The following is a 9,804-nucleotide window of genomic DNA, read 5'->3' on the forward strand; positions in this document are numbered from 1 at the left end:
ATTGGCAAAACCACTGCTGGGTTAGTGTAAGAGCACCTTGTGGGGAGAGGAGGCACAGGAAGGCGAATGCCATATCCCACATCCTCAAGCAGGGTTTCCTGTATCTCAGGAATGTCCTAGAGTTCCCCCTGGTCAGCCCTGTCAACTACCGCTCTCCCAACTCTACAGGAGGGCAGGATGAGGGCTCTGGGAAGAGAGAAGGCCAGTGAATGGAAGAGATCTTTGCAGGTGAAGAGATAACCAGGTGGACGGAGTTGGAGCTAATCACCCCCCACCGTACATCTATATAGGAGATAACTGGCTATATGAGACAGTGTACGAATGGGTTCCTGACCAAAGCGTGGCAAGTTGAGTCCTCAGACCCTGGGAGAGCCTTAAGGAGAAACTGTGTGTCCTTATTCCACCAGCATCTGGGAGACTGCTGGGCATGGTGAAACTTCAGGGGAGCCTCTGCCCACAACACTGCTTGGGGCAGCTGGAGATGAACAGACTAGGAGAGGCAGAGTGGCAACCTTAAGAACTGCTTGCTGGTTTTCCTCGTCTCAAAATAATCTTGGTAGGAGGGGTAACGAGGGTAAACACAGGGTGTGGAGGATTTTATGGCTGTAGCCCGGGATAAATGCTGGTTAAATATTGTGGAGGCATCCTGGATAGACAGAGCCCAAAACCCTCGATGGCTACATGGGACACAAGTTTGAACCATGTTTCTAATAAGAATAATCACATCAGAGGCTCCTTTCAGGCTTGGCTCCTGTTCAGATTTCTGTACAGAATGGGAGGAGAATTTTTGAATAAAAGCCCTGAGCACGGCTCTTCACCAGCTTGAGAACTCCTTTAATTCGTCCTTAGCCTGGGTTGCTCAGCAGACGCAATTCTGAGGCATAAGAGAGGTGCGTGAGGCAAATTATTACACATACAGATCACCCTATAACAATAACAGTGTTATTGGTTATAGAGGTTTTAGCTTTCAGAGATCTAACCCCTAGACACCAAAGAACAGGCCTACGCCTTCTTTGGAGTTGCCTTGAGGGTGAAAGGGAGGGAATCTCTCCCTTAGTCCAGGAATTCCTGTATGTGGGCACCCAAGGAAGAGCCAGTGGGCTTCCTCAGCCCACAGAGGGTTGCCAGGCTCTGCCCTACCAAATGAATCCCTTGGCAACATGTCATCTCAAAGGCCTGATTTGGGAAGGAAATTGTGTACATGGTGTCACCGCCTGACTAGTCAGGGAAGAGGACTGTGGATCATGCTTAAGGGGTCTCTGATAGCCTCCTAGGATGGTGGCCAGTATTGCCCTCATCTCAGGAAATGGGCATGGCTCGTTATATTCTCCAGTCTCCTCACTCAAAATTCTCCTTGCCCAAGGGCACACAGTCTTCTCAACACCCCTGTCTCACCAGGAACGTCTGGGTCCCCCGCCACTTTGTCTTTTCTCTCCTTTTAACACCAGTGTATCTTCTGAGAACTTTGTCCCAGAAATGGGGACCCTGGTGCTCTGAGCTCTCCCTTCTTTCTTCCTCCCTCAGTGTTCCCTGGGGGTTCCGGAGGCACCACATGCAGAAGCCAACACGCCCCGCCTGTCTTTTCTTACTGGGTCCCTGCCACACTCCGCATCAACTCCTTGCTTTTTACACCCACCCAGGCCTGTCTCTGTGGTTTTCCTCCTCTATTGGAAGCTATAGAAAGAAGATGATGTCATTCCATGTGCCAGGAAACGGACCTTATGTTCCTTCTCGCTTACTTGTCCCAGCTACCGCCTCTTCTCTATCCTCAGGTCCCTCCTTGTACAGGCTCACCCTTCTCTTTTCCCCTCCATTGTTTTCAGGGGTGATGGAACAGGCTTCGTCAAGCAGGACCATGGCGGGCACGGTTGCCATAGGGCTTTTCAGTCTTAGGAAGAGAGGGTGACTCCTTGCCTTTCATGTTCTAAGGCCGGTAAAACCCTGCCCTTGCCGTGTAAAGTGTGGAGCCTCATCTCTGAATCGCACAATCGGAAAGAACGTACAGTAGCTCTCTTTGGCTGGAGACTAGGTGAGTGTGTGGTTAGGACACAGCCGTGAACATGGAGGATTTGCCCTTCCCCTCCTTCCTGTGCGTGCTTCCCTTTACAGTCTTAGGGAGTCTCTGGGTCTGGTAAGCCCACCTCTTAAGCCCCCAGCTCTCCTTCTTGGCTAGCACCATGCAGAGTAGAGGTCCATTTGGTGAAATAGTCTTAGCTTGACTGTCCTTGACCTGCCCTTGACCTCCATCACCCACCTGGCACCATGACCCCTCTGATCTCGCCCAGCCTCTGCAGGTCTGGAGAACCAGACCAGGCATTCACTTTTATTGTAAGAACAAGGCGTTATTATTTCTCTTTCGAGGTCTTTCAGTCATTGCTAACTGTGGTTTTTGTATTTGTCATTAAGGAGATGTGAAGGAGACAGAGGGGATCCCAGTCAGGGGAGGAGGAGAGACTCAGCAGCAAAAGGTACGTGCGATCAGCCCTGTTTCCTTCAGGGAGGGAAGCCTGCTGTGCTAGTGTGGAAGCAGACTGGCCTGAAGCACAGACATCTCAGTGCGGTGGGACTTTGGGAGAAGTGCTTGGCAAGCCTTCTGCAAGCTGAGAGCGGCTTGGGAAAGGCAGTTTCCTATTGACTAAAAACTTGCTAGGAAGCGGGGGGGGGGATCATAGCGGACATAGCACAGCTACTGTGAAGATCTTGTTTTCGCTCTCTTTCTTTTTTAAAACAATATAATCAATGAAAGGATTTAGAAAAAAAAATGAACTGCAGAGAGCTCACGGGATCTCGAAATGGGTCTTTTCCCTGTGATTGCCTCTTGCACAGTGGCTCAGCTTTATTTGCCTTTTGAGAGATGAAGCTGTGTCAATAGCAGCCAATCATCCCATTAGCCAGGCTGACAGGCAGAGCCACAGCTTGGCTGGTGCCTGAGGTGGGTGTCTGTTCACCCCCCCACACCCGCTCTGGGCTCTCAGCTCCCACCTGTGGCTGCAGCAGCTGCTGGGGAGCAAGGCTCAGCACTGCAGCAAGGAGCACAAATGGCAGCCATTGATTCTTCCTCTGATGCTTCTGCCAGGAAGTGAAGAATGCACAAGGGAAGACCATTCGGTGCCAGTGGAGCATTTGTTTCTGTTTCAGTCTAAGCATTGCGTTGTGTGAGATGAGGAAAGACTTAGCCAGGGTGGGCTGGATGTTGACATGGCCCTGCTGCTAGGTCAGGAAAAACAGCTTTATCCATCGAGGGGGGAAACGTCTGTTGTCTCCATATTCATACAGATTTGAACCTCAGCATACCCTAAACTTTTTTCCCTCCAAGCTGTACCTCCTCTAGAGTCCCTTCTTGAACCCTGGCCATTCTCCTCTTGGTTGTTCAAGTAAATGAGAGGAACCGGAAGTCATGTTTCCATTCCCCTCTCCCTCATCCCTACCCCTCCGTCACTAGATCTCCTCAGTTTCATGCCATAGGATCACAGTCTCTCTCTCTGGATTCCTCCATCCTCTGCTTCTTCAGCTCCCGCCGCTGCATCCCTGGAAAACCAGAGGAAGTTGTGGTTGTCCTCACCTTTCCTTCCCTTACCACAGAACTCATTGCTTTGTTTTGTTTTGAGAGTCTCTCATGTAGCCCAAGTTGGCCTCAAACTCCTTCATATTTTCACATCGCCCTTCAAAGTGTGGGTTCAAACCCCTGCAGGTTTCCTGGGTCATTCTCAATATGCCCCGCCCACTGTACCCACCTACAGCTGTGGTCCTCCTCATAATCACTCCTTTTGGAATCTTCAGGCCTTCCTCCTGGTCACACTTATTCCCAGCCCTTTGGACACATGGTTCTCTCTTCCTGGTATTGGGGCTCCAGAAAGACATCATGAAGTATGGCAACCTGAGCGCTTGGAACTGGAGGGATCAGAAAGCCAGAAGAATAAATTCTGTTTTGCCCCCCAATCCCCATGAGGATCGCTATGTAATACCTCTATTTTCTCCTCCCCTCCTCAAGTGGGTCACAGAAACTAGAACGTCTTGCCACAAAGCAAGACCTAAGACCTTCAAAGGTCATTCTCTGAGCATCCGCCTTCTACCTTGAAGATCTGCAAGTGACGAGAGTATGTCCCACACCTGAGTCTGGACAAGCCTTGCTGGGTCTTCCGTAGTCTGTCGGTACTCGTCACTCTCTTCTTGTTTCCCAAAAAGCCAGTTTTCTCTAGATCTTCGAGGCCTCATTTCTGAAGGCTCTGGTGCGACGTCTGTGTGTTGCGCTTTTCTCTTGTTACGGGGATGTAAGCGGTGACCTCTGAGGCAGGTGAAGAAATGATTGCACAACAGGGGTTTGTTACTTTCGTCACTGTTGTGACAAAATACCAGACAAACAAGGCAGCTTGAGGGAGGAAGGGTTCCTTTGGGATCACAGCTGGGGGTAGGGAAGGCATGCTGCCAGGAGCATGAGGCAGCTGGCCTCAGTGTGTCCTTAGTCGGGAAGCAGAGACGAGGGGATGCTGTTGCTCTGTCTGCCCATTGTCTTCTTCTCATCCAGTGTGTGAGCCCAGTCCACACAGTGGTGCCGCACACAGGGTGGCTCATCTCTCGTCAGTTAAACCTCCCAGGTATGTGTTTCTCCGAGGTGATTCTAAATCTAGTCAAACTGACATGAAGATGACATGTGGGGAGATCCATGCCTGCTCGACCATGTTCTATAACCTGTATGAACAGTCATATGTAGGGAGATCCATGCCTGCTCGACCGTGTTCTATAACCTGTATGAGCAATCACATGTGGGGAGATCCATGCCTGCTCGACCGTGTTCTATAACCTGTGCCTTTTGGTAATATACTTTGAAAAGGTTCCTCTGATTTGATTTTCCATGCCTGTCATGAAGACTACCTAGGACAACTCATTTATTCTGGCTCACAATTTCAAAAGTTTCAGTCCATGATTGCTTAACCCTATGACTTTGGGCCTGTGGCAGGATAGCACATGGCCTGAGTCTGTGGCAGAAGAGGGCTGTTTATCTCGTGGTTGCCAAGCAACAAGGATAAAAGAAAAGGCTGGGGTACCAGTATCCTCTTCAAGGGCCTGCACCTAGTAATCTAACTTCTTCCCACCGAGGCTCTGATTCTTAGAGGTCTCACTGCTTCCAGCAAGTGCTACATGTAGGAATCTAAGCCTTAACACACAGGCCTTTGGAGCATCCAGGGTCTAAACTACAGTATCTTCAACCAAGAAGAAAAATACTGCATCTGTTCTGGTAATACTTCATCCCTGAACCCAACACCGTTGCTGAGCAGAGTAGATACTCAAATAAATAAATAAAATAAATATAATAAATAAATAAAATATAATTAGAATTAAAGAGATTTTGGTAAAACTGTTGTGAAACAAAGTCTACATAATATTGGCAGATTCTATTTCTGCTTTCTCAGGACAAGTGGGATGGAATATTCTATTATCATTTGAACTTGAGTAGAGCTTGTTCATGTTGGTGCATCAAGGTTTCCAGTCATTTGCATCTTGGGCTTTTAATTTGTACCTGCGGAATGAAGGGATTGTGCCTCTTTAGGGACTTCCGGACAACAGCCAGTGGGTGGGCTCCTTGGAAGGCGACAGAACATTCTTGCCACCGTTATTCTATTTCTGTTTTCAGTAGAACTGAAAAACAATGAGACAGGCAATGGAGAGCAAAGATGACAGTTGAGGAACTGTCCTGGCTTTGAAACTCACCCCTGACCCCTTCAAAAGGATCAACTCAGGGCCCTCACTGAGTGGGGAGGGGCTGCTGGCCAGAAGGAAAGGGTGAAGGAAGAGTTCTGGGGTCAAAGAACCAAGACATCTATCAGACATCCTGAGCTCGCAGACTCTGTTAGCCTTGGGACCATGATTCCTGGCCTCAGTTTCCTTATTTGTAAAATGGAGATCAAGTCTCTTATTTCCTGGGATTATTGTAAGGATCAAAACACACATGTATTAGACTATTAACAATGAAATAAAGATCAAGAGAAGCAGCAGATAAAACAAAAACATAAAGAAATGTTTCCTCCCGGGCCCAGGATCAAACCCATACTCACGCATTAGTAACCAGCTAGGGGGCTAGGGAGATGGCTCATGAAGAAAGCATTCTTGCTGCTCAAACATGAGGACCTGAGTTCAAATTGGTGGGGAGGGGGGGACACAAGCAGAAAACTGGCATAGTCACATGGGTTCCTAAAACCCCAGCGTTGTTGGGGTAGAGACAGAAAGAATGTTGGGACTTGCTGGCTGCTAGCCTAACTCCAGACTCATGGAAAAGACCTTGCTTCAAGGGACTAAGGCAGAAAATGAGAGAGGACAGCAAATGTCTTCCTCCAGCTTCTGCCACACAGCAGTGAGTATACCTACATGCGTAAGTGTGCAAATATTGTTATGCCCAGTTCATGAGGACCCCAAAAGACCCCCCAGGGAGAGCAACTCACAGAAATGCAAAAGCAAGGTTTATTATGTGCACAATACAAGCTGGCAGGGACCTCGGAAGGGATGGGGGCCGTTCAGTAAGGCTACATGACCCCCAGACACTTCAGATTCAGAGTTACAGATGAGGCCCTACTGGGACCCTGATGGGATGGTCTCAGATGAGAGCCCCCCCATCTAGATGAGGAAAGGGGACATCTCCTGATTCCTCCAGGTCGGCGGCCCTTTAGTGCATCTGCCAAGGCAAATTAACCTGTTCAGATTCAAATTCGGATTCTGAGATCAGAGCCAACAAAAATGGAAGTAAGATAGACAACACTTCGAACACAAATAGATTTGCTGTGGTTGACCAGAATAAACCGTCGGGGTTGGGGGTCCCAATTGGGGTCTCTGGGGATCTGAAATGAGCACTCAAATGTTATGCCCAGTCCCTGAGGACCCCAAAAGACCACCAGGGAGACCAACTTATGGAAATGCTAGAGCAAGGTTTATTGTGTGCACAATACAAGCCATCAGGGGCCTCGTCAAAGCAGCTGGCACAGCAACAACAAGAGGAGGTACCCCGCCCTTCTAGAGGGCATTATTTAAAGGCAAAAATCAGAAAAGTTACATTAGCAGGGTGTGTGCTGGCAGATGATCCTATGCACAATGGTTGGAACACTAGGATTTTCCTTTGGATGGTCTATTCCTAGGTGGTGCCTGGGTAGTCTCAGTTTGTGGTCTTTATCAGAACCAGGTATTGCTTCAGGTTAAACTGAGACTCAGGCCTCTTTGAGCTTGTCACGGCTGGGTCCTACAATATGACACTCAGACTCCTGCAAACAAGCAATCAAGTCATCATCCAACTTGGATCCTGCTATGTGCTTCACTATGTATTGTGAAAAAAAAAATCACACCTGGGTCATTTCAGGCCTCATTTTTCTCTGGGAGACACCTCGTGATGAAGGAGAAAGCGATGACCCAGGATTTGTTGGAAGAGCCTTCAGCCTTTTGGCCTGCTACCTCTCTGACAAGTGTTCTATTTCCTTCCTGGTCAGTAGTAAAGGTCCCCAGAGAGGGAGTGCAGGGACACCCCTTTTAGCTCTGCCCCTTGCTGGAAAGCTGCAAAGCAATGGACAGCAAGATTTGTTTGGTCATGGAGCAAATTTTCAGAGCACGCATTAGCTTTCTGTTCCACTCTTTCCAACACTCAACAAACAAGGAATTCATTTCTCTAGGGGGAAAACACCCAGATTAATGCCCTTCTATGGCTGGAATGGAGGCCACTGGTCTCTGTTATGAGGGCTGTCAGGGCTATGGTATGTGCTATGAAGGAGATGACAATCTGAGGACCCATCTTCCCGTGGACCCCCTCACACATACAATGTCTCAATTTTCAGATGGTGCAGCTGGAGTCTGAGAGAAGGCCCTGAATTGGACACGAGTATTCTTCAGCTGATGGAAGGCCACTCCAGAGCCAGTGGCACAGCTATGAAAGATGAAAATGACAATTACTCAATGGGTCCCGGGCTTCACACCGACTCTGTCCTGCTCTTCAGCTCTTTCAGTACCTAGAGCGAGAGGCCCTTTGTTACTGAAAGGATTGCACCAAAGCCTCAGGACCAACAGTGCCTTCCCTGTGGCACTTTCTCAATACATCTAATAAGCAGGGCTGCCAGGGACTCTGGCCAGCCCCACACAGGCCTTTAAAACACCCAAGTGAGGTTTCGCCACACTTCCTGCCAAGCCCCTTCAAGCTCCATTTTAAGATGTGAGTCAGCCAAGCTGCTCTCAACAAGACCCCCCGAGCCCACCCCTGCTGCTGGTGGGTAGACAACTCCACCAGGATGCCTTTCTTTCCAGGCCTGGAGAGGAAAACCAAGGCGTGCGGCTTCCTCTCATGCATGGGGTATTTCCGAACAAAGGGGCCTGTGTACAGTGCCACGGCAGCATGTCTGCATCCTGGGCATGGGGCTCGCTTGCTGGCCTGGCCGGAGGGTCAGCAGCATGGCTGAGAGTGTGTCGTGGAATACAGATTGCCACCGAGCTCTTGGGGCAGTGCCCATACTGTGTCTGGACCTGGCTCTGGCAACCCAACATTCGGCTGCCAACAGCTTGCAGGCCCGTTTGCTGCACAGCCAACATCCTGTTTGTGGATTTGACAGGAGTCTCAGGCTCACTTTGCATATCAGAACTCCGGTCTCTGGGCGCTCAGCGTGGGACGATGCATCTGGACCACTGAGGCATTCCTTACCATTGATCGGCCACTCAGCCAGCTCAGGAAATACAGCTGGAACTCTCGGGGTGTCCTCTGCCTTCCACCCACAGCCTCGGCCTGCAAATCAGGCTTCATTAATGGAAACAGGCTGCTAACCGGGAGAGTCTGTCTTAACAAAGGCCCGACATCGATCGCTGGGTTCTGATGAAGATAAGAGAAACAGCGGCCATCCCTGTAGTCATTAGTGACCAAAATGTATGATCCCCAACCCCCTGTAGAACAACTCTGTGTTTTTCTTCAAGTAGTATACAGAGTAACATAGCTATCATCAAGTCAAGGTTAGGGTTCACTTGGAATCCATTCTTAGCAACATTGGAAGCAGAGCAAGGGGGTCCATTCTGGTCACCCTCGTGCCTCCTCTCATCGGTCTGGGGTCCTCCTGGCCCCAGACCCCTCCTAGCTCTCCCGTTTCTCTTCCTTTGTTCTCTTTCCTGAAGTAGTGATTCAACAGCTCCTCTAACACTCACTAAGTCAGTGGCTCTCGACCTTCTTAAGGCAGTAAACCTTTAATACAGCGCCTCATGCTGTGATTGTAATGATTTCAGCCACATAAAGCTGATACTTTCCGGTACTAGGGGTCATGCAGTACAGACAAGCCCTCAGGCAGAAGTCCCTAATGGCCCCCAGAGATGTTAAAGGATCTTGTGTGATCCACATATGACTCAATTAAGCCCTTGTGCGCATGCGTGAGCCCCATCATCTGCTATGACGTAGCCACGTCAACCCCCTGTGCGCATGTGCTAGGCAGCTTTTAAAAGCTGGACACGTGGTCTTCCCCTCTCTCTGCACACTGACTTCCCAGGCATGTGCACACCCCTGTCTAATAAAGTCCTAAGCGAGTTTGTTGTGTGTTCCGTGTTTCCTTCTCACTAGCGCCAGGTAATTTCAGTGATGACCCCCAACCATAAATCTAGTTTTGTTGCTACTTTGTAACTGTAGTTTTGCTATTATGAATCATAATGTAAATATGTCTCGGGCATCTCCTGTGAAAGGGTCTTTTGGCAACCAAAGGGGTCATAGCCCATAGGTTGAAAACTGCTGTTGACTAAGCAAAGCCCAACTGGGCACACATGTGTTAGTTTACTTTTGTCCTTTCTGCATAACCGAGGCTGAGT

General features: G+C 49.2%; 1 long non-coding RNA gene across 1 annotated transcript; it reads left to right on the forward strand.

The window, feature by feature from the left end:
* The first annotated feature begins 1,766 nt into the window (after positions 1–1,766).
* On the forward strand, positions 1,767–9,529 carry LOC146890118 (uncharacterized). Its single transcript, XR_014999274.1, has 3 exons — positions 1,767–2,029; positions 2,407–2,468; positions 7,812–9,529. It is a non-coding gene; the product is annotated as an uncharacterized LOC146890118 (long non-coding RNA).
* Positions 9,530–9,804: the final 275 nt, after the last annotated feature.

Source organism: Myodes glareolus, chromosome 20 (assembly GCF_982192425.1).
Source record: "Myodes glareolus chromosome 20, mMyoGla1.1, whole genome shotgun sequence".
NCBI classification, from domain to species: domain Eukaryota; kingdom Metazoa; phylum Chordata; class Mammalia; order Rodentia; family Cricetidae; genus Myodes; species Myodes glareolus.